Below are 25,196 nucleotides of genomic sequence, written 5' to 3'. Positions count from 1 at the left end.
GGCAAGTCGACCTCTAATAAAGTATGTGAAAAATAAAAAACATCAGCTCTTTTAAGAACTAAAAACAATCGGCCATTTTTCAGGGCCATCATATTTTTTTAACGTAAATATTCTATACTGAATGTCAACAATGATGATGTTCGAGTGGAGAAGTTACAGTCGCCAGATGGCGCTCTCATCAATAGTAAAGCAGTGGGAGAAGGCTGGCATTCCGATTGGTTCGGCGCGGCTCTCGTGAGTTGTATAAAGGGACGCTCGCAAGAATTAAAAAATTATTTCGTCATGGAGCAAGCAAAGAAGATGCCAAGCTGCGACGCTCAAGGAAAACCACCTGCGATGGATTTGAGCAACGCCGTTCGACTGATGATATTATTATCTGAGTAGAAAGCTATTATAAGGTTTTGTAAGTTACTAGTATGTCAGAACATGAAATTCTGAAAAACTTCATTAGTCGTATCGAAGCCTATTTCTTAGACAAGCCATATCTCAGTTTGTAATAAAGCTATTAACCCGAAATTTTATATACAGTTTATATACATTTTTGTTTAACATTAAGGGGACACAATACCTTTAAACTTCGAAAAAAAATCGATTTTTTTTATTCCTTATTTTGACAGGAAATGTTCCGTAGAACACGCTCCTGAAACCCGTTTATATAAAAAAAAAAAATTCCCGCAAGTAAAATACTAAAACAAAATTTTTATAGTTTTTTCATAAAATTGCGTATTTTTCCATTTTTTGTTTGGTACGACTAATAATTTTAATTTTAAGTTTTATAAATTCAATCTAAATAAAATTTTTATTTAAATGTTGAAAATACTATTTTTTTACCGTAGTATATATGTATATTATGCTCCGCATACATATTTTAGTAAATAAATTAGTGCGTATTTATTAGATTTTTTTGCGTTATTTTCGAGATAAATTTCTAGTTTCGCTTCTAATATAAGCCTCTGATGGATACGTAGGGACATTTATTCGAATTCAAATATCGCGCGCCCACGCGCCACCTGTGCACAGGTTAGAATCAATGTGTCTGAGAAGGACAGAGCGTCCGTTATGCTGTTCTGCTAGCGGACAGCAAATATTTCAAAACACAGCTGATATAGTCCTGGGATGTGTTTTACACTGAGTAAACAAAGCTGATGTCTTAATACATTAAAAAAGCTGATATTTCTTAAAAGTGTTTTTAAATTAATCTAAGTAGTGTTTGTAGTGTTTTTGGGGTTATAGCTTATAGCTTATAACCCTAAAAAGGAAAAAAAAGTAAAGTGTTAGTGTAAAAGCAGAGCAGTGAAGTTATTAAAAAAAGTGAGAAGTGTAGTGATTTTAAAAATATGTGTGATAATCGAGATGCCAAGGGAAAGTTTGCGAGTACCCATCCTGACAAGAAGTACTCTCGAGGAAGAGACAAGAAGAAGCCAAGAAGATTTCTAGGAGCAATATGCGAGGATGAACCTGCCAACAGGACAAGACCTTCAAGTTCAGCAAGAGAGATACAAACTCCAGCAGCGGAAGGAACCTCTGTGGTCAGGAATAGATTGATTGATATCAACATTCTATTTCCTGTTCTCGAGGAACTTTTGATTTGCAAACAATGCCATGGTCAAGTTAAACTTGGCGAATGTAAGCTCACGGATTAGGACTTAAGATTTAAGTAGTGTGCATTCAGTGTGGTCAGCTGGCAGCTATCAAGTCATGCAGAAAAGTTGGCGTCTAGAACCATGTTTGGGAGAACAACAGAAGAGCAGTAGTTACTTTTCTTGCTCTTGGACTTGGACACGCTGGTCTATCAATATTTTGTGGGTTGATGGACTGCTTGAAACCCATGGCTCAGTCTGCATATGATACAATCAACGAATAATTTAGTGAAATACGTGAGAAAGTTGCCAAGGACTCTATGAAGACTGCAGTGATAGAAGAAAAAGCTGCTACAGAGACTGTAGCACCGGATCAAACATTTGGAGGTTAGACTGGTAATGTTCTGCAGTTTTAACTTGAAGATTCTACACAGTGACCAAAAGAAAAGATAAGTATAAAGTGTTATTATTATCAAGGATAAAATAACCTTTTTATCACATTTTTATAAAATTGTATAAAATGCCTTTTTTTTGGTTGCAGATAAGAAAAGCCGTACAGAACCCAGAGCTATAAGTGAATATACCTCATAATTGCTAAAAGTCAAGGTCTATGTGTGTGGAACATAGAAAACTTGGTCCACAGGATTTGGTAAGCACTAATTAAAGTTACACTGTCAACAATTTCTGTAAACTTTAATGTTGATTTTCTCTAAATATTGTTTTTACAGATTTCAGCTCACTGTCCGTAGGATTCCAAGTAAACGCATTGGTCTTTTGGACTTAAACTCAAGGAGGATACTTTGTACACCTGTAGTTCTGGCATGAATGCAGGGATTTCGATTTAAATGCTTAGAAAATATTTTCTACACAAAAAGGTGCCAGAATAAGCGAAAAAAAGAAAAAAATGCAGTTTTTCATCGCCAAAGCATTTCTAAACATTCATAATATATCAATAAAATAATATACCAAGTTTCAGATAATTATCTTAAATAGAAGTAAAGTTATGACATTTCAAAGAAATAGGCTATCGATATGATGATGTTGGTGTTTTGTATGTAAGTTGTTATAGCTTAACTTTTACTTGAGAGATCAATCTGAAACATTGTATAGTACTTTATTATGTATAAAGAAGTGTAAAGAAACGTTGTAAACGAGTTTAAATAATATATTTTCAAGGTTGAAAAAAAAAATCTCATGTAATCTAATGTATCAGAGCTATGGGAGGATTAAGGTTAGGACAAAGCATATATATTTATTAAAAATAATGTGGCTTGCACTCTACGCTCAAAAAATATGGTGGCCCTGAAAAGGGCCGATTGTTTCATTTGTCCTTAAAAGGACTGTTTAAAATTTGTTGCGACCGGTGATGATGTCGGCCATATGAAACTGATAACTTATTTCTTTAGGGCGCTTCTACTTATGTAAAAATCGCGAAGGTATGACAAGAGTGCCCCCACTACAACTACCCCGGCTCGCGCTCTGATTGGTTCGGCGTAGTTCTGCGTTTAACGTAAAAGAGATCTCGCACGGCTTTCTGTAATTAGTTCTTTACGGGAAGCAACGAATGAACATCAGCGCAGAGGTCGGCATTAAGAACGACAACAGCAGCTCAGCAGTTTTGGGCTTCGAAATCAACTTCAACCAGGAGGACTGCGGCTTGAGGCAACGACGATCGACAACAGTAGCAGTTCGGCGTCGAGACGACGAGTAGGAAGTTCTGGCGACGACGAGCAGCGGTGGAAAGTGCTTCCGCGAAGATCGGAGATCACCTCGGGTGACAGTTCCCGGCATTTTTTCGTAAAGACCGGAGGTGATCGCCCACGGGTGACAGTTCCCGGATTTCTCTCTCTCTCTCTCTCTCTCTCTCTCTCTCTCTCTCTCTCTCTCTCTCTCTCTCGCACACGTGCGGAAGTCAGGAAAGTCCGACTATCGACGGTATACGCATCAAGCGATGGGTGTGTGGTGTTACGTTGCCAGCAAGTAGGTGGCGCTGCAGGATCCTGCGGTTAGAAATCTACAGTCACATCTCTGCTTTGTATATTAAAGACGTCTCGCAGCTGATAGCGTCTAGGCGTTACAGCGGGCGTTGCGTCAGAATGGGTCAGCAGCAAACATGTTCAATGATGCCGACAGCATCGTGGAGACAATGCGCGGCGCGCCAGCAGTACACCAGCCGCAGATCGCCGCAGTGACGCCGCAGCCCAACTTGCTGCTCGAGGCGCTGACGACGCAGATCGCTCAACTCACGACAGCTTTTCGGCAGGAAATCGCCGAGATACGTCGAGAAGTCCGCGAAGATCGCGAACGGTCATCCCGGCGGCCGACGCGCAGCCGCTCACAATCTCGGAAAGGATCGCCGTCGCGCGGAAATCGGGAGTACGACCAATGTTGGTACCATTGGAAGTTCAGAACAGAGGCAACTAAGTGCCTTTTCGTCACGGACCGACACAGCCAGGTAAAGTACCTGATCGACACGGGCGCTGACCTCTGCATCTATCCCCGTGCCGCGATTCGCGGGCAGCTCAAAAAAACCACGTACGAGCTCTCGGCCGCTAATGAGACGGCCATTGCTACGTACGGAACGCTTACGCTGTCGCTCAACCTCGGACTCCGGCGCGCATTCTTGTGGCGATTCGTGATCGCGGACGTGCCCAAGGCCATCATTGGGGCGGACTTCCTGTCGCACTACGGGATACTCGTCGACCTCCAAGGCAGCCAGCTGATCGACCGAGAGACGAAACGCACGTCACGAGGTCAGATCCTCACCGACGGAGGTTCGAGCGTCAAGGTCATCTCCGGATCGTCAAGCTACCACCAGTTGCTAGCCCGATACCCGGACATCACGCGACCTGACGGACGAGTACCAATGACGCGGCACACGACGCGTCATTACATCAAGACGACGCCAGGGCCGCCGGTAAGCAGTCGCCCCCGCCGCCTCGCGCCAGACCGTTTTCAGAGACTCAGAGGGAAGTTCAACCTCATGCTACGCCTCGGAACGGCACGGACGTCCAACAGCTCCTGAGCTTCGCCACTCCACATGGCACCGAAGAGCGAGGACGACGAGAGGCCATGCGGCGACTACAGAGGTCTCAACGCACACACGATACCGGACCGGTATCCAGTACCGCACATCCGAGACTTCGCACAGCGGCTCCGGGGCAAGAAGATCTTTTCCAAGGTCGACTTGGTCCGAGCCTACAACCTGATCCCCGTCGCCGAGGACGACATCCCCAAGACGGCCATCACCACGCCATTCGGACTCTTTGAATTTCCATTCATGAGTTTCGGGCTTCGCAACGCGGCACAGACTTTCCAGAGCTTCGTAGACGAGATGCTACGGGAGCTGGATTTCTGCTACGCGTATATCGATGACATCTTGGTGGCATCAGACGACAAGGAGCAGCACCACCAGCACATGCAGCAGCTGTTTGAATGCCTGCAGGAATACGGGATTGTCATAAACCCGGCCAAGTGCGTTTTCGGGAAGCCGGAGGTAGAGTTTCTGAGTTATACCGTCACGAGCAATGGAATCCGACCGACCGGGAAGAAGGCCGAGGCCATCCGAGGCTATCCACAGCCTCAGGCCGCCAAGCAGCTTCGCCGTTTCCTCGGAGCTGTCAACTTTTACCGGGACCTTCTGCCAGACGCGGCGCAGACGCAAGCACCCCTCAACGAACTTCTCAAGGGCAACATCAAGGGGAACGCGCCGATAAACTGGAACGACGAACGCGTCCGCGGACTTCGGGAAGGCGAAGTCCAACCTCGAGCGAGCAACACTCCTGGCACATCCGAAGATAGGTGCCGACCTAGCGTTGGTCTGCGACGCATCGGATATCGCAGTCGGCGCCGCACTCCAACAGAAGATCGACGGACGTTGGATTCTTTTCTAAGAAATTGAGCCCAGCGCAAACTCGCTACAGTGCTTTTGATCGCGAGTTACTCGCCATCTACTTAGCGATCAAGCACTTTCGCCACATGGTCGAGACTCGAGAGTTCACCATCTTCACCGACCAAAAACCGCTAATCTTTGCTTTCAAACAGAAACCGGAGAAGGCAACACCACGACAGGCACGGCACCTCGATTTCATCGGACAGTACTCCACGGACATCCGGCATATCTCCGGCATAGACAATGTCGTGGCTGACGCGCTGTCTCGCATCGAGGGCATCTCTACACCCATCGACCATGTCAGGCTAGCCGAAGCACAATGAGATGACACCGGGCTACGGCAGCTAGAGACTTCAGGCACCGACTTGCAGCTGAAACTCGTCGAGCTACCCGGAGCAGTCGTCCGAGTACTTTGCAACGTTTCCTCTAACACCGCGCGACCGTTCCTCACGAAGACCTTCCGGAGGGCAGCATTCGAGGCAGTGCATGACCTCGCACACCCCGGGATCAAGGCCACGGTCAAGCTGATAACGCAACGATATGGCTGGCCATCAATCAAGGCCGACTGTCGAGCCTGGGCGCAGGCGTGCATCCAGTGCCAGCGCTCCAAGGTCTCTCGGCACGTCACATCACCAGTCGGCGACTTCCAACCACCAACGGCCAGATTCGAGCACGTGCAAACGGACATCATCATCCTGCCAACGTCGGAGGGCCAGAGATACTGCCTAACATGCGTGAATCGGTACACACGCTGGCCAGAGGCTTTCCCGATGCCAGACCAGGAAGCAGAGACCGTCGCACGCACATTCTATGCAGGATGGATCTGCCGATTCGGCACACCGCTGCGAATCACCACCGACCAGGGCCGGCAGTTCGAGTCGCACCTGTTCAAGTCGCTCAGTCGACTGACAGGTACGACTCACCTCCGCACGACCGCGTACCATCCGCAGGCCAATGGCATGGTGGAACGTCTCCACCGGCAGCTCAAAGTAGCAATCCGCTGCCACCAGGATGACCAATGGACGCGCATTCTGCCCACCGTCCTACTTGGCATCCGGGCAGCATGGAGAGAGGATCTGCAGGCAACCGCAGCAGAACTCGTTTACGGAGAGCCGTTGCGACTCTCTGGCGAGTTTCTGACCACCAACGACCGTCAGAACGAGGACCAAGCGGCCTTCACCAACGAGTTACGCCGCCACCTCCAGCAGCTACGGCCCGCAGACGTCACACGCCACGGCACAAAGAAGACCTTCATTTTCAAGCAGCTAGCAACATCGAAATGCGTTTTCATCCGGCACGACGGCGTGAAGAACTCGCTTGAAATGCCGTACGACCGTCCGTACGCAGTCACCAGCCGAAGCGACAAGACGTTCGTCGTAAACATCCGCGGCAAGGACGTCACAGTTACCGTGGATCGTTTGAAGCCAGCGTACATCCTGTCGGAGGACCAGGCAGACGATGAACTACAAGTCCCGAAGATGCAACCACAGCCACCGCAGAGTAATTCATCAGCGAACTAGCCAATCCAGCCTACGGCCATCCAGAACGAGAGGACGTCGGACGAACCAGCAGTTCGTCGATCCGGTTCGTTCGCGGAACGCTACCAAGCCGGCGCGGGTAATCCCTGGTGTAATAAAACAGTAAATGGCCGGCCGTTTGGGCCAGCTGCCCTCGCCACCGACGCGCTATCCGGACTGCGCGTGCTCCGTCCCTGCCAATTCGATCGGCGATCGGTACAGGAGGCGGAACGATCGAGACCTTCGACGGTCGACGCTGGAGCCGACCAGAAACAGTTCAACTGGAGCCACGACACGAGTCGCATCACCTCCAGATATTGTCACGCAAATCAACGACAAATAAAACGACCACTCCGAAACATCAAGTTCCGCTTTATTCGATTTCTTCACCTCACATTCTCCTTCACTCTCCTGCACCACCTCACTCCCAAAGATCTTATGCAAGACCTTAACGCCATGATCAATACAAATCTTTTAATTTATAAATTATTCAAGATCGTATGCAATTTCTTTTATAAGATCCTATGTATATCTTGAGTTACTGATCAATAAAACGGTATCCCTTTAAGTGTTATATCAGATATTAGATAAGAACTTACATAAGATCTTGAATTAATTATTAATAAAAAGATTTCTTTTGATCATGGCGGTAAGATCTTGCATAAGATCTTATGTAAGAAATTGGAAAAGATATTACGTAATGTCCTATGCAAAATCTTGTATACTATCTTGCGTAAGATCTTGCATGAATATTTGATGTAAATAATTTTTTTTATCAAGAACATAAGATCTTATATAAGATCTTACGTAAGATCTTATCTTCCTTCTTGGTCGAAAATCGCTGATAAGATCTTATGTACGATCTTACACAAGATCATTGACAAGATCTGATATATGATTTTACGTAAGTTCTTACATACGATCTTGAGTAAAATTTTTAATAGGGTCGCGGCGCGTGATTAGATTAATACGCACTATTATATTATTTGCACGAAAAAGATATGAGAGGCTTCACATGTTGCTAATATATATCTAAAAAAACTAAACCATACATTGTAAATTACGATTAATAAATGAACGCATTTACCGATAATCTATTGTACTCATTTCATCACCCCGATATTTTCGCAAGAATCGTAAACTTAACACGAAGAACAAAACCATCGACTCTCACATGTAACATTTGTACAATAATATTTATATATTACAATAACAGTCCGTGCATGCGTACAAATATTATATATATATATATATATATATATATAAAGTGAAAGTTGTTCCATTGATCAGTCTGCTCGAATCTTTCGATATAGTATGAATAGTAAATTATAAACATTTTGTACGATAATATTCCTATAAGTTTATGTGTAATACTTTTCTAATATAGTATTTGACGCAGAAAATCATAGTGTCAAAGCCGACTAAACTTTGGAAGGCAGTGTAAGTTAAATATATATACATTTATACATATTTCTGATATTCACAAATGCAATCTGCGCATTCGTACCAATATTTTATAAATAGCCGGGAAAGTGGTTTGGATTTCTCAGTCTGCCCTAAACTTTAGAAGTGGCCAGTTCGGAAAAATTAGAATAATTTTGTACGATAATTAGATAGCCGGGGAAATTGTTTTGATTGCTCAGTCTGCTCTGGCCTTTGAAATTGGAAAATCTTCAATTTTTATTTTGCTTTGCATTGTCATATTAGCTTTGGTCTTCTATATAGTTCTTCATTTGAACTTTTTGTGCTACAAACTTGTTGTGACTGTCGACTTTATGGGTTTCAGTGAAGGGGCGCTGTTCGCTTCGTCGATCGTTGAGACAGGTCTGAAATTGTTACCCTTAAGTCTATGTTGTTACACAGTTTATAGGACTTCAAAAAATTCAAATGAGATAAGAATTATACTAATAGATATAAATAGGTCAGTTATTGAGAAAAGATATGAATGGCTTCACGGCACACAGGAATATTTAAATAACCTGAAATTATTGAGGGTTAAAAATTTTAAGGTTATAAATTTTAAGATTTAAACCTGTTAAGGCTCTAAAATATTTAGGCCCAAAAATTTTGATGCCAAAAAATTTTAAGGCCCAAAATTATATCCTAGATGTTAAGTTATTGGGAAAAGATATGAAAGGCTTCACGGCACACGGGGACATTAAGCACTTTAATATAATAATAGATAGATTTTATAATTTCTAAATCTTCTCATTACGATTGATTGTTCATTCCAAAATGATTAATTTTTTAATTGGACTCGCTTCGCTCGCCAACCCCCAATTTTAAAATAGGTAGTAATTTATAAGTTGAAAATATTTCTACTGCAGTTCTAATTTTAATTGTATTTGATATTCGAAAATCTATTATGTTTAAACTGGCAGTGATTACTTATAACATAATGCATAGCAACCTTATCAACAACATATAACAACAAATTCTTGGCAGCTTTGTATTCACGTCGCGTCGAAAATTTGGTTACGTTTGAGTTAAATTCGAAGTTTTACTCGCGATTTTTTAATGCTATATGCACAAATAGTTTGGTTATTTCTATAAAACTGAATTCAAAATTAAATCGCGAGTTTTTATGTATAAATTATTGTGCGGGATACTAAATCCAGGCTGCAATCATTTGAAAGAGAGAAGGAGAGAGAAAAATAGGAAAAGAGAGATAAAGAGAACCATACTCAACATTGAAAGTTAAGTATTTCAATATATAAAATTTTGACATAGTAGATGGACAGAATATCCAATAAAATGTCAGAATGTGAAATAGAAAAAAAATATTTAGAGATGGCAATGGCTTATTTCGTTGCTTTTCATATTTTTTGTTTAATTCGGAAAAAAATCATGAAAATAAGAGCCAGAATTGTAAATCATGTTTATGGGAATTGTGAATATTTTGAGCCATTTATCGTAGGCGACTAATCTTTAAAAATTACTGATAAATTAGGGGAAGTTATAATGAAGGCAAGCCAAAATGAGAGGGAGGCCAAATGAGGGGAGCCAGAAACAGTAAAATTACGTAAAAATCGTTCATTATTAACCTAATAACGAAAGTTGGGTTAAAAATAACGTGAAAAAAGGCATAATTTTAACCCAATAACCCAAATTGAGGGGGAGCTAATTTCCGAAACGGCGGCGGCGGCGAAGATTTTTTATTAATATAGAGAGATGTTTCCTTTTTTAAAAATATTATTTATTCTTTTGCATTATTAACCCATTAAAGCCCATGCTAAGACTGGTTTAGATAGCGACAAACAAACTGTGCTATCCTTTGCATAAGTGAAAAATAAAGTATACGTATTTTTTCTTATGTCATTTGCAATTGTTTATAACAAATTATTTAAACAAATTACAAAAAAATTCATAATTTTCAAAATCTGAATGCGGGAATCGATTCTGGAGGTAAAATCGAGATGAAAACCTATATAACACTTTTTTGTCAGAGTTCAATTTGTTATCTTTATGTAGAAATGAACTATTGACAAATAAGTGTTTTCATTCTCTTGCATGGTATGTGGAATCATATCAGTATTTTTTACTGATAAATTTTGAGATCTTATACTGTAATTGGATAAGTTTATTTCATTTCGCAAATCCTTCCGTGTTAGAGATCACGTTTGAGTGGCGGGCTAACGGTTGAAAATTATGAATTTTTTGTAATTTGTTTAAATAATTTGTTATAAACAATTGCAAATGACATAAGAAAAAATACGTATATTTTATTTTTCACTTATGCAAAGGATAGCCCAGTTTGTTTGTCGCTAGCTCAACCAGTCTTAGCATGGGCTTTAATGGGTTAAATATATTTAGTCTTAATTGAAATGGTATATTTTATACCTCAAACGAAAATTACTGTTAAAATTTGTATTCGTCCAGTTTCTTTTAGGTTGTTAAACAATAACAAATTCTCTTCGTGTATTTTACACGATGAAAACTGGGTGAAATTGGCCCCTAATTTAGGTCACACATTTTTTACTGATACATAACCATTTGACACTCATTATTACAGCGAATAGTGAAACAGGGTCTATGATACAATGCACTATAAGTATACAACAAATGTACCAACAAAAATTGTAACTACAGCAGGCAATGTCCAGGTATCAAAATCAGCTCCCGAACGGCGAGACATGGTCTATGTCATGTAACGGGATGAGATTTTGACGTGAGAGAAGAAAATCACAAAAGGAGACTCGATCCGGCGCTCCCGAAATCTCTAGGCGCGCGTGCTACCACTTGAGCCAACGCCACCCTATTTCGTCACTCTCTATCCTGCCTCGATTACCGGCGTGGCAAGGGACGTTGTTCCTCATTACATTCATGTTAATTGGCTATGATACAACGCCCTAAGTATACAACAAATGAACAAAAAAAAAAAAGTTCTGTTTCTGTAGATGATGTCCAGGTGTCAGGATGATCCTGAGGTTAACCCATTATAGTTATGGTAAATGATATATAGTGCTACCTTTAAAATTACACCAAGTTTAACCACCAAGAAACCTTGTTTATAATTATAAGTATATTATCAGGGTTAAAATTCCAAGAAGCCCAGAAAAATTTTCTGAAAAATCCGGAAAGTGCAATATTCCATCTTTACATTAAATTATTGCAATATTGGTGAACTAAAGAAAACAAATAAAACGGTAGGAATATTCTTAGATGTTAGGACTCATGTGACAGTTAAAAAAATTTCAATTAAAATTGGAGAAATTTAAATAAATTGAACTGGAAATGACGTTTTGGACAGAAATTCAAGCAAATTAATATTCTGTAGATTTTTACTCGTAATTAATTTTTTCAGGATTTAAAGGTGTTGTGTCTCCTTCAGTCTTGCAGAAAAATTTAGCGTAGATGATACTTGCGACCTTGCAAACGTCGCAGCCGCGTCGATATCATGCGGCAAAGCCCCGAGTGCCAGGAAGAAACAAACGAGTCGGCGCTGGCCTGTCCTCTAGTTTGAGAAACAGGCTAGTTAATCGTCAAAGTTAGCGCGAGAGCGACCATCGTACTAATTGGTCCTCCGCATGTCGCGAGCCAATAAGCGAGTGTCGATACATAACTCGATATTCGCACGGACTGTGAGCCAATCGGACACCAGCCAAAAGCGCGGGCCCGACCGGCTCGAGGAGATTATGAGCGCGAAAACAAGCGCGGAATCCGCCAGTTTTCTTCCAGCAGTCGACGGGGTACGTCGACGTGCGAGAGATTAAGAGCATGCTCCCCTGCGCAAGAGACGAATGTCAGAGTTTCGGTGCAGGCGCACACCTAGACGAATTCTGCGGAGGCGTTTAGCCAGCACACGCGAGTGTCTGTGTGTGTGTGAGAGAGAGAGAGAGAGAGAGGGAGAGAGAGGGAGAGAGAGGGACAGAGATAGAGATGGAGAGAGAGTTAAGAGCGCGTACCGCGTGTCGTCACAGGCTACGGCTTTGGGACTAGCGCGGGTACGAGAGAGAGAAAGATTTAGATTTAGATTTTTATGCTTTTTATTACTGTACATTATGTTGTACATATTGATTTAAGAAAAACAGAAAAGAAAGAAAATTGTTGTGTGTGTGCTAGTGTGAAATGGAATGAAGTGAAATGAGATGAATGAGTGTATATGTTTGCGTCATGATTGCGTGTTTTCCATGCTGCTAAGCGTGATTAAGCTGCTTGTTTAAAGTGTGATATGGATAGTGTGTTGCGAAGGTGAGATAGAAGACTGGTCCAGAGGTAGGGAGCACTGATGAAAAATGAATTCTTCAGCGTCTCCGTCTTGAAGGACGGGATATCCAGGGGGGTCACCTCACAGGCCTGAGCGCGACGTGGAAATCAAAATAGGCTAATAAGTAGGTAGCCACTGAGGTGTTGAAGATGTTTCTTAGAAAACAGACCATGAAGTATTTCCTACGCCCGTCGGTGGTAAGCCATTGCAACTTACGCCTGTAAGGGGACATGTGCTCGTCCTACCTTACACCGTAGATATAACGGATCCCCGTGTTGACAAGCCTCTGCAGTTTTAAGTCAAGTTCTTGTGTCAGGTCGCAGTAAGCCAGTGCACAATAGTCGAAGATGGGAAATAGGAGTGCTTGCACTAGTTGTTGGCGCAATCAGAGGTTAGTGCTCTTCCGAAAGAAATAGAGCCGGTACATTAGAGAGTGAGCACCTTTACACATTTGTGTAACGTGGGTTTTCCACGTAAGTTTGGAGTCTAGCACCAACCCCAGATTGCGCACAGATGATTCATAATCGACCCGGGCTCCCCCTATATTTATAAAGGTGTTAGCAATAAACGGTAGTGCATTTATATAGTAGGGGGAACCTAGGACGATTGCTTTAGTCTCAAGGGCATTCAGTTTAAATCTATTTAATGCAGCCCAGCCCGTTATCCTTTCGGCGTTAGCAATCATCCTGACAGAACAGGAATCGAGCTCCTCGAGGTGGCATTGGCTGTAAATCTGCAGGTCATCCACGTAGATTAGATGGGACATATCTGAATCTAGGCAAAAGCCAATATGATTGGTGTATAACGCGAACAACAAGGGACCTTAAACTGACCCCTGTGGGATACCGGTGTTTAATGGTAAAAAGGTGGAGAGTTCGTTGTTGTCACCAATGACGGCCTATTCTCTTCCTGAGAGGTAAGATGCAAGCCAGCGGATAAGCTTGTAATGTCCCACGTTTATACTCTTAAATTATATATTTGTATATCCTGCAAACCGGCAACCGTGTGAGCACGTAGAGAGTGCATACGGATAGCAGGTGCATCCAATTGCGACATTGCACAACCGAGTGCCGAAAATCAGAGCGAGTGTTCTGACCTCTGTGTCAGCACTCCTCGTGCGCGTAAAAGACGACTGCAGAGCGTACGCGTCGATCCTTTGTGGCGAATGCTGATTAGACTACCGCGATCTTTCTCATCTCAATTTCATAACTGCGTGAATCAGTACCGAGGCTTTAAAAACCCCGGAGCCGACCCACGCAGCGCCTGTTTGCGTAGTGACTTACTAACTGGCGGCTACAACTGATTCTAAGGTGAAGCGGCGGTATTTGCTAGTGCTAAATCCGTCCAACACCTTGGGAGTGTGCTAAATCCGTCCCTTGGCATAGCATACACCGGAGAGCCCTTTGAATACAGATCAGTGCCACAGAGAGAAGTACAAGTTAAGGACCGTCGAGTAGAATCTCCAGCGTTAGCAAGAGCAGTTGACCATCCTTATTTTAAATTGCCACGTGAACACGTGTAGATCGTACAGTCAGCATCTGCCACAAAGGGTGATTAGAACAATCTAAAGTGCGCAGGGTTATAATAATAGCAAGTTGTTAAGATAAATCATAGGTATATTACAATTAATAAATAAATAAGACTAAACTTACTAAATACTACTGTATAACGACAACACCCTAAGCTAAATATAGCGAAACTCCGTCAACTCTGTAAACTGAACGTCTGTGAAGTGCTCTGGGACAATAAAAACATAACAATCAATATAAATAAAACCCTTGTGTACCAAATTGATAATAATAACTAAACCTCAATTAGAACAATAAATTCAAATCGGCTTCGCAGTCACGACGTGCAGGTAAGAGTACATTACTTGTGGACGAGCCATCAGCATCCACACACGAGGCGAGTTAAGCGGACATAACGCGGAGTCCGCAGGACACGGAAGTGTCACAAGTGACTTGCCTGCAACGACCGTAAGTACAGCGGACACACACGTCTGCCAAATGCAGTCTAGGATAGAATACCGTCCGCACGCAAATACGTGTCCGCGCAGACTAGCAGCGCGGGTCATCCCCAATTCCACAGTCCGCGTGTAACTTTAGTAACAGAACAGGCTCACGAGCCCAAGGCTAGTTCTCGCGAATAAATAATTATTTGTAAAACTCGCGCAGCCCGTCCTACCATGTAGGTCTTTACAACCTGCTTAGAAAAGCCGAAACAGGATAGCTTTCCGAGTAGCCTGATGTGACACACAGTATCAAACGCCTTGCTAAAATCAAATAGAAGTAGCAGAGTGACCTTCTTCCTGTTTATCCCAAACCTGACATCATCAGTCAGCTTAATTAAGCCAGACTGCGTGCTGTGCCCAGTGCGAAAGCCAGTTTGAAAATTGTCAAGGTAAAGTCTTGTTTCAAGGTACTCAGAGATTTGCTTGTGCACCAGCCACTCCAGCGCCTTGGACAGAAAACAGAGTAGAGAGATCGAACGGTAGTCAGTTCAAGCTGTCAGAGAGTTAACTTTGTTTAGTGTTCTTACGAGCGACGACTTCCTGGCAGAGGGAAAGCGTGCCTCGCTCAGATACAGGTTGAATATTTGACATAGTAGAGAAGCGAGTATTAGTAGTGTTTTGGAGATTACAACCTGTGGGATGCCATCGCTTCCCCTGGCCTGGGTGTTAAAGTGAAGATATCACTGAAGATGAAGTGTTCAGGGAGGTCCAGACTCTCCAGGGTACGCAGATACTTCCCAACAGATGGAGCTTGAGGGTCATTAGAGATGGAACTGAAGTATTTGTTGAGAGCATCTGAAGAGAACCGAGCAGGTAAAGGAGATTTAGAGGTAGTAATGCTAAGATTTTTAAGCTCTCTCCAGATCTCTGCAACGTCGGTCAAGGTAGACAAGCGTGAATAGTACTAATTCAGCCTAGCCTTCTCAACCTGTTTACGAGCATCGTCCCTTGCGATTCTATAGAAGTATAGATCCTAAGGTAATCTGTTCCTTTCAGTCAAAAGGTCACGAAGAGCCGCAGTGAATGACGGGTGAATGACGTTTACGTCCTGGTGTCACAGTCTTTAATGGGGCGAGATGATTTATGGCGTTTGTTAGGTTAGCGTTAAAAATGGCAATGCATTCGTCAAGTGATGACGTGGTGAAGGATGACCAGTCACATGCGCTAAGGAAGTCCCTTAACCTATCAGCACAGTTTCCTTTGTAGTTTCTGTAAGAGTATGTAGCAGGAACGTGGTGTGGAATCTGTACGTCGAGTGTGGCCGTGATAAGGTCATGTTCGTTGATGAAAGGAGTGTCTGTCTTCCAGTGTGAGAGCAGGCAATCCTGCTTATCAATTAAGCATAGGTCAAGCCAGGTGTCAGAGTCTTGTCTGTGATGGGTTGCACCATATGGCACAGAGATAACAGAGTTTTCATCGATGAAGGCCCTGATGAAGTTGGCGTCTTCAGATGAGGAAAGTTGATTGGCATTAAAGTCACCCATGATGACCTTCGTGGAGTAGTTGTGCATATGCGTTGTTAGTTGCTCATTGAAGTTAGATCCCTAGAGATGAGTGAGGAGAGAGAAACACAACCCCCACGAAGATGGGCGATACTCCCTTAGCTGAGCTCTCACAGAAAAAATACTATGGCTTACCCGACTTGCCCGACCATTCGCCGTCAGATGACGATATAACGCTGGCTGTCAATGAATGATGAATGTAGAGGGCCACACCTCCACCTTTCCTGTTTCTGTCCCGTCTGTACAAAATGTAATCATCCAGTGAAGGGATGGATGCTACTTTGTCGCTTAGCCAAGTCACAATTACAGCTATTACGTGAAAGAAGGAACGAGTGGACAAGAAGAGCCTGACCATCTTAATGTGACCCGTAAGGGAATTCGCATTGAAATGACAGTCTCTCAGATCCTCAGACAGAGAAGCTTTAAAGGCAGATGTAGATGAGTTAGATGATTTAGATGGTGGTTTTGGTGGGATGATAGGAGTGTGTCTTAGTGTGTGATGTCCGTGTTGGCTATTGGCGGCGTACGGACTGAAAAAGCCTTAAGTTTAACATCAGTAGAGAGGATGGTGACTCGTTCACTGTCCTCGCCAGAACGGATGCAGATCCTCCCGTCCATCACGAAGGAGCGGCATCTCCTTCTCTTCTTTGCCTCTAGCCTGGCCTTGATGCACAGCTTGTGGATGTCTGAAGGAAGCAGCTCGTTGATGTTAACAAGTCCCTGACGGTCTGGGCAAAGAGTTCTCGCTTTCTCCAGTAGGGCAGCATCGAGTTCACTAGTGTGAAGCTTGCGTTTCCTAGCTTTGGCCCCGATGATGGAGCGGGCCAGCCCATTGGAAGAGAGAGAGTGACAGCTAGAGATGGGAATCTGCTGTCACCTTTCGCGTTGGTGTTCAACGCGATCAAGTCTGACGCAATCAACCACGGTGAAAGCCAGGAGTTGCAGTGATGTCTCCTGGGTATAGGCCAGGCCAGAGATCACCACCACATTATTCGCTGAACGCTCCTGCCTCCTCTTAACTTCAGCCAGCTCGTTGTGGAGGTTGTTGATCTCGCAGGAGGCAGGAGTAATGCTTATGTTCTGCTGCTCTGCGGGGCTCCTTGACGACAGCTCTTGATATTGTGCCTGCAGCTCAGAGATGGAGGACTCGACATTGTTTATTCGAGTCTTGATCGCAGGTAAGTCGTCAAGGGCTTTGAGGCGGCTTTCGAGAGAGCCAAGCCTTTTCTCAATTCGAGAGACCCTTTCAGATACGATGTTTTGCGTCTAAAGGGCCTCATTCTGGATCTTACGGATGTCATCCAGCGCTGCGAAGATGTCCTTAAAGGACGTCTCGATAGACGTCGCCTGTGTTCTCGCAAGCGATTGAGTCCTGGAGATTTATTCTTTTTGGGCACATCCGTTGCAGGCGTGCCCTTGGCAGATATAATTGCCGTTGCTGCTGCCGCTGCCGCTGATTTTGCCCTCGTCTGCGTGGTCTTGGGCATGCCGGTGACGTACTCTTCCGCACAAGCAGCACAGGCGAGTGTGACAGCATCCCTCACCACTATAGACCTGAGGGCGACACATATGGTGTGGAAATGCTGGTCACATAACTTACAGGTCTTCATTTTCCTTATTTTCGATTTTTTCCTTATTTTTCTTCACCAATTTCGCTCATTTTCGATGATATTGTGTCTCTGTCTACAACTTACTGGCAGTCGATAACGTAGAGAATGATGCAGGATAGTAGCGGGTGGTAAGTTATCGACAGAGCTAGAGACTTGATACTCTCGAAGCCAGATGGAGTGCTAATCGAGAGAGGTGAGATTTGACCGACCTGCGATGATGGAGACGTTGCTGGTGGTGTTCCGTCTATCCAACAGGTGGCTCCACGTGGATCACTTTGAGGAAAAAGAGACGCCGTGGAGCGAGGAGAAAAGCCGTGGGAGTTTGCAGGTTAGGTTACAGCAAAATTACAGAAAAAGATAAATAAAAATTTTTACGCAAATTAAGTAAGAGATTGTAGATTAAGAAATGTTCTAATGTATCCCTTTTTACCGAAAATTTCTAAAGCTTTATTAGAAGTCTATCAAGTGGTTACTGTACTTCCGAAGTACAGAGTGGTATCCATGCAGATTATATTTCAACACATCAATTTAATAGTTAATCAATTTAAGATATATAATTTTTATTTATGTTAAGTTTTTAATATAACGTACAAAACTAAAGATTTATGTTACGTGCTACAATGAATATGACATTTAATTTTTTATATTTATTATTAGATAAAAATAAGCTGAAATAAAAAATTATAATCATACAATAAAATCATTTAAAGATTGCTCGAAAAATATCACACGTAAAATAGTATATTGCGCAACTGGGGGGGGGGGAAGGTCTATTTCTAACAATGGTGAGATTTGAGCACGAGTTGGAGTCGAGGGCGCCGAGAGTTTTTCCTGTATGTCGGGGGTCTGCTCCGGTCTGGAGGAACCGTCTGCTTCAAGGGATCGGATCCAGGATGCGCTTCCCTTGCCATCATCACTTAGGTTGCCCCTAAGTGCCGGCGGCCGATGCCTGGTTTAGGCATAGTGACTCCTGTGCTTATCGTCCACGGCCTCTATCGCCTACAACCCGTCGGGATATTGACCGTCGTGCTCTATTTACGATTTATATATGTGGTTTTACTGGGAATTCCAGTGGTCATTCATTTGAAATACCTAGTTTTGATCCTATCAATGTACCCCTTTTGATTTTCTCACGTTAAATTTTATTGATTTGTTGATTAGTATATTCTTAATTTAAATGTCATTATTATTAATTTAAATGTTTATAACTTTAGTTATTGTTTACTCTAAAATGTTTGTGATTTTAACTTACGTATATATGCTTTTACGCTAGTACCATGGCTAATATGTTTTTCCCTGTATTAGTATTGTAATTCTTCTATATTCCCTTAGCCTACTACCCCTATACAATTATACTATTATTTTATTCAATTATTTCCCTTTAACTTTATTATTATCCTTTTTTGTTCAATTTTTTATTCATGCTTATATCTGTACCTTCTTCATGTTCGATTTCCGGTATACATCGTTTGAGTTTATTCATATTTACTATCCGTGTTTTATCCGCTTTCTGAATTTTCGCGTTGTGTGTAGAGTAGTTAATAGCTATAATTTCGCACGGGCCCTTATATTCGGGTTTAAACTGGCCGACTTTGAGTTCCTTAAGAACATAAACCATTTTTCCTTAAGAAGATAAACCATTTTTCCTTAAGAACATAAACCATTTTTCCTTAAGAACATAAACCATTTTTCCTTAAGAACATAAACCATTTCTCCTTCTCTAAAGTGTTGCACATTTAGTTTCCTGTCGTAATAGTATTTTAAGCGATGTTTTGATTGTAATATATTCATTGCTGCCATCGTTCTAAGTTAAGCTTAGGCTTCTGTCGTGTCAGCAAGATAGTCGTCGTATGTTTGTAAGTGCTCTCGTGGTGGGAGGCTTGACGGTGTGCGTGCACGTCGGCCAAAGTCTAATTCGTATGGCGAGTAGCCTAGTCCGTCGTGTTACGTAGCATTATATGCGCACTGTGCTAATGCTACGACTTCGTCACAGTTATCTTTCACTTTGATGTACATTTTAATATACTCTTTGAGCGTATGATGCATCCGCTCTATTCCTCCTTTCGACTGTGGATAGTACGCAGTTGTCGAGTACTTATTCACTCTAAATAATCGAGCGAATTCTTCCATTACCCGGTTCAAAAAGTGTGCTCCCTGATCGGATATGAGGGTTACGGGTGAGTTGAAATAGCAAATTAGTTTTTCTGTAAGTGCTCGCGTTACTTCCTTTGCCGTTTCGTGTTCGACTGGCACTAGTATGCAAAATTTCAAAAGTTATTTTGGATGGTTAATATGTTTCAGTTTCCTCGTTCGATACATTACGTACTTTACGTACATTAGTTTCTGAATAATAGCAGCCAGAAAATTTGAAAACCAGAAATCGGAATGAGAATTTCTTCTGACTTTTGAAAGTGAAAATTCTTACTTCTGCATTGGGAAAAGAGGCAAAGTTATTGTAACTTTCTACCTATAAAAATACACTAAACCAGAAATATAACTAGCTGGAGTTAATAGATCCTCTGAAACAACTCTAACATGAAAATTGACACGGCAAATCCAAAATTTATGATAGGCATCAAGCTGAAAATCCCAACGGAGACAGTTAAGTAAAAACTGTTACGGTAACTTATTTCTAAATAATTTTACAAATATCTGTACAAAAATTCAGATATCTAGCTTTAATACAATGTAGATGGCATAAGATTAATGGATTTGAACATTGGCTAATAAGACTATATGGCTTCCATTTACTTACTCACTAACTTAAGATACCATCATAACCTTGAAGGATGTAAAATAATGTTAAGTATCATTAAATTAAAAAATAATCAATAAAATTACGAGCTTCATTCATAAACCATTTTTACCTTATATTGAGTAAGTGTTATTATCCTGTATGATAACCTCAAAAGGTTATGTACATGCAAGCGCTCTGTATGTATATGAGCAAAACTAACCAGTTTTTTCCTGTTTCCATCGCGAAAAATACTACCAAGGGTAACATAGTATATGTATTGTTACGAGTGAAAGTGCAACGAAAAAGTGACGGACCCCGGGTTTGAACTAAGGTCCTCTGGCTTGCGAGACAGAAGCTCTGTCGTCGCGCCACAGTCACCACTCACATTGCACTTTTCTACTCGTCATTATATAGTAATGAGGCACCCATGACGTGTATCCACACGTGACATTATACATCTATATTAGTTTATTCGTACTTGCATTTAAATAACGGGAGCTTAATTGTAGTGCGCTAATAAGCGCTGTCCTTAGATTATAGTGTCGCCAAGTTGTGTTAATGACTGATCACGTTTCATGAAAAACCAAAACATGCTCAAATAATTATTCATAAGTACTATCACCCCTGGTGAAAATATTGATGTGATTTTGTGTTGTATTAAAATTACGAATTTCTTTATGTAATTTTATGACTTTTTAGAAAAATTAAAATATTTTGTGAATTAACCAAAAGGTTGGCGATGGATGATTAGGTTAGGATCTTGGTGCTCGATTGCTGCGACGGTCAAGTACCCATTTTTTTTTAAACGAGCAAACAAATTTGTATAGAGGATGTCGGAACCACGCTGATTGATCGACATGTTCTGGTTTTCCTAACCTCAAAAAGATTTTATTGAATAATAACTACTCATGAATATTGAATAATAACTACTCATAGTTATGATTCATGAATAATAACTACATACACTCATTTATCGCACATAAACGCGGTGCTCCGTGGTGGGTATTATGAAACTATATACTTACAAGCGCCTTAATATATACACCAATGTATGTAATTTAGACAAACAATACGAACTACGGCGCAAGGTGGAGGCGACGATGAAAGTGAGAATCAGTAAGATGACCGACACTTTTTCGTACAATATTTTATGATATAAAGTTTTTTAATAATTAAATCACTAAAAACTCTGTGTACCGAGGTCACTTGCACAATAAGGAACAATTATCAATTTGATTTTGATTGATTTGAAGTATATTGAAAGCAAATAATACGAACTACGGCGCGAGGTGAGGTCACAATCAGTAAAGTTGGCTCCGACAGCCCCTTGACTTCCAGCAAACAATGACTAATTCCTTTTTTTTGACGAATGCAAGCAATTTGTATTATAAACTCTATCCACAAAAAATCATTGCGGGTGTAGGAGTTTGTAAGCGCAACGTTTTAATATGGAACAGACATGGTTTTGCTACATACATATAAATACTTATATACAGTAGAAAATAGGATAAGAATTTGTTATATATCAATTATTTGCTGATAGGTCTCTAGGTCTTATTATGATTAATTGAAAATTAATTGAAATTAAAATAAAAAATTTTCATTGAAAATTTATAAATACTTATATAAATGAATCAAATTTTTATTACTATTCTTAGACATAATTACCTTTATTTTGATGGTTTTAGACCTTCATTTAAATTTTCAAAAATTTGATTCATTTATATAAGTGTTTATAAATTTTTAATGAAAATTTTTGATTTTAATTTCAAAGGTGGTGTGGCCCCTTAAGTAGTTTTTAAAGCGGAAGTTTCTTCATATGCATGGCGGCTCGAAGGATCAAGATCTAACTTAATGAGCGGGCATTTAAGTACATCAATTTAGTCATCATGAATCTATTTTTATTTTGAAGCATTGTCTCACTCATTAATCTGTATTATGATTTTGGAAAAAATAAATGAGTTTATGTTATGTATTAAAATTTATATGCATTTATACATCTATATGTATTTTCAATCTTTGTGCCGTCATATTGATTACGCGAGCCCTCAATTGTTTAAATGTATCATTAATAAAACCAAATTTACAAAACAATATCACTTTAAAAATATCGGAGTAAAAATCGTATTTTATGTACTTTGGTGCAAGATTTAACCTCAAGTTTTCGAAAAAATATTGACAATAAAAAAATCGAATACAGCTAACAAGCAGCTACAAGTAAAGATTTAAGAAGTATAATTAACTTGCAGAGATCGATAAATTCATAGAAAAATAAGAACTAAGATAACAAGAAAATCTGTCTAGATCCAAATTTTTGATATGATTTATGCCTTCTTTCTTTAATTAACTTGGTCTGTAAAATGCAAAGCTTCCGTAGGTAGAAAACAAAAACTTTATTTTTTAATAATTGAGTTTTTTGTCAGGAAATAATTAGTGAAATAACTTGATATTTACGCAATAAGTATCATTTATTTTTGTAGAACTGATACAGTGTAGTGATCGAGTTATAACGGTTTAGAAAATTTCACTTTTGGTGCATAACAAAAGAACGATAAACGGTAATCTAAATTATCCGCGGTGAAAAGATAGAAAATATTATTCACTTTTAGGTACACATTTACTAATTTCATTAACTCCTACGATAGAATTATTACAACAAAAGTAAATTAAAGACTTGCTATGAAACCAAAACACATTAATAAAATAAAGAACAGATTTTTTCCACATTATGCTACGTAAAAACAAAAAGATCGATCATCAACATATATTAGAGGCCACAGGTCATACAACAAAGCTGCAATGGTTATTATAAGAAAGAGTGGCGGACTAGGTTTATTTATAATTGTAACATATAATCAAAAATAAGAAGAATCAAAATTAATTTTAAAACAAATTCCGAAAAAATAAAAATAATATATATATATTTTAAATGCCATTAGCAGTAGAAGTTCGACGTTAATTCAGTACTTTTACTTTTTTTCTTTTGTTGGGTCTGAATTTCAATTTTTTTATTTAGTAACATTTTTTATTTATCAACACATAGTAACTCACATCACAGGTAGTCACATCAAAAAGCCAATCACAGATGTCTTCGGAAGAAAAGACAGACCCACCCTGGCAGGAGGTTATCACCAGAAAGGAAAATTCCTACGCTCATATTTTAAGGAAAATAAAAGCAGACCCCAATCTGACAGTGCTTCGTAACAGCGTAAATAAGATACGCAAAACGGTGGCAGGAGATCTTCTTTTGGAGCTACGACACACCAAAGACGTGAAAACGCAGACACTTCAAGAAGCGGTTAAAGCGGTGCTGGTAGAAAAAGCCACAATCAAGAGGCTTCAGCATGAAGTGGTCTTTGAAATAAAAGACCTTAACATATTTACCCTTAAACAGAATATTCTAGAAGCCCTGAATAGAGAGTTTTCAAAAGAGAAGGAAGTAGTAGAGAAGACGTCCGTAAAGACCCTACGGAAAACCTACGGAGATACGCAGACCGCCGTCGCACAGCTACCTGCCCAGATTACCCAAAAGGCGATCGCAAAAGGAAAGCTCAAAGTAGGTTTTGTTAATAGCAGAATCAGGGAGCTTAGTCAAGAGATGCGACCACCTAGATGCTATAAATGCCTGGGTTTTGGCCACATCGCAAAAAATTGTACAGAGACGTACGACAGAAATAAATGCTGTTTTAAGTGCGGAACGGAAGGACATGCAGCGAAAAGTTGCAAGAACGAGCTGAGTTGCATTCTCTGCCGGAAAAGGGGTAGAGAATTAAAGCCGCATTAAAAAAACCAAAGGACCAACGAAAATGAAGATAGTGCAGTTAAATCTAAACCATTGCGAGGCAGCAAGCACAGGACCTACTCAACCAGTATGTCCACGAGAAAGAGGTGGACGTAGCTATTGTGTGCGAACAATATAAGGATCTAGACGAACCATCGTGGGAAATGGACAATACGGGTAAAGCAGCGATCTGGACATGTGGAAACGTTGCTTTCTGTAGAAAAATAGAGCCCCGTAAAGAATGATTTATGCGGGCTAAGATAGCAGGTGTCACTGTTTACAGCTGCTACACTTCACCTTTGATTGACACTTGATTCACACTTGACCTTTGAACAACTGCTAGATCGGCTCATACAAGACGCAGTAGGGAGGAAACCGGTACTGATTGCAGGCGACTTCAATGCAGGATCTATTGTAGACCTGATGTTTGTTAGCAGCAGCCTTATTGGCTTAGTTGCTTCATGGACAGTAAGTGAGCACTACACACATAGTGATCACCAGGCCATAATAATGGAGGTATTAATATCAAAACACGTTCCTGTTAGCACTAGAAGAAATCCAGCTGTCTCGAACAGCAAACAGCAAGGCGGAGCATTTGACGGTAAACATCACCTAAGCATATGACGCTGCTATGCCTCGAAGAGTGGCATACAGTATACGATCATCAGTATACTGATGGGACAAGGAGATTGCGAGTGCACGTAGCGTGTGCCACTGGACTAGAAGACAAGAAGAACGGGCGAGGAAGAAATACTATAAAACTGGTATAGGCGAGGAAATAGTAGATGCTCGTGGACAAGAAATGAAGGACGCTAAAAGGAGTCTTAAGAAGAAAATCAGCGAAAACAAACGACGGTAC

The 25,196-nt window shown here is 41.2% G+C and overlaps 1 protein-coding gene across 13 annotated transcripts in view; it reads right to left on the bottom strand.

Annotated features, from left to right (window-relative positions):
• The window catches only part of LOC100679502 (RNA polymerase II elongation factor Ell), a 203,485-nt gene that overhangs the window by 83,380 nt on the left and 94,909 nt on the right, over positions 1–25,196 (bottom strand). The window lies entirely within an intron of this gene.

This window comes from Nasonia vitripennis, assembly GCF_009193385.2.
Source record: "Nasonia vitripennis strain AsymCx chromosome 3 unlocalized genomic scaffold, Nvit_psr_1.1 chr3_random0007, whole genome shotgun sequence".
NCBI lineage: Eukaryota > Metazoa > Arthropoda > Insecta > Hymenoptera > Pteromalidae > Nasonia > Nasonia vitripennis.
This window is presented reverse-complemented; position numbering and strand designations above follow the sequence as displayed.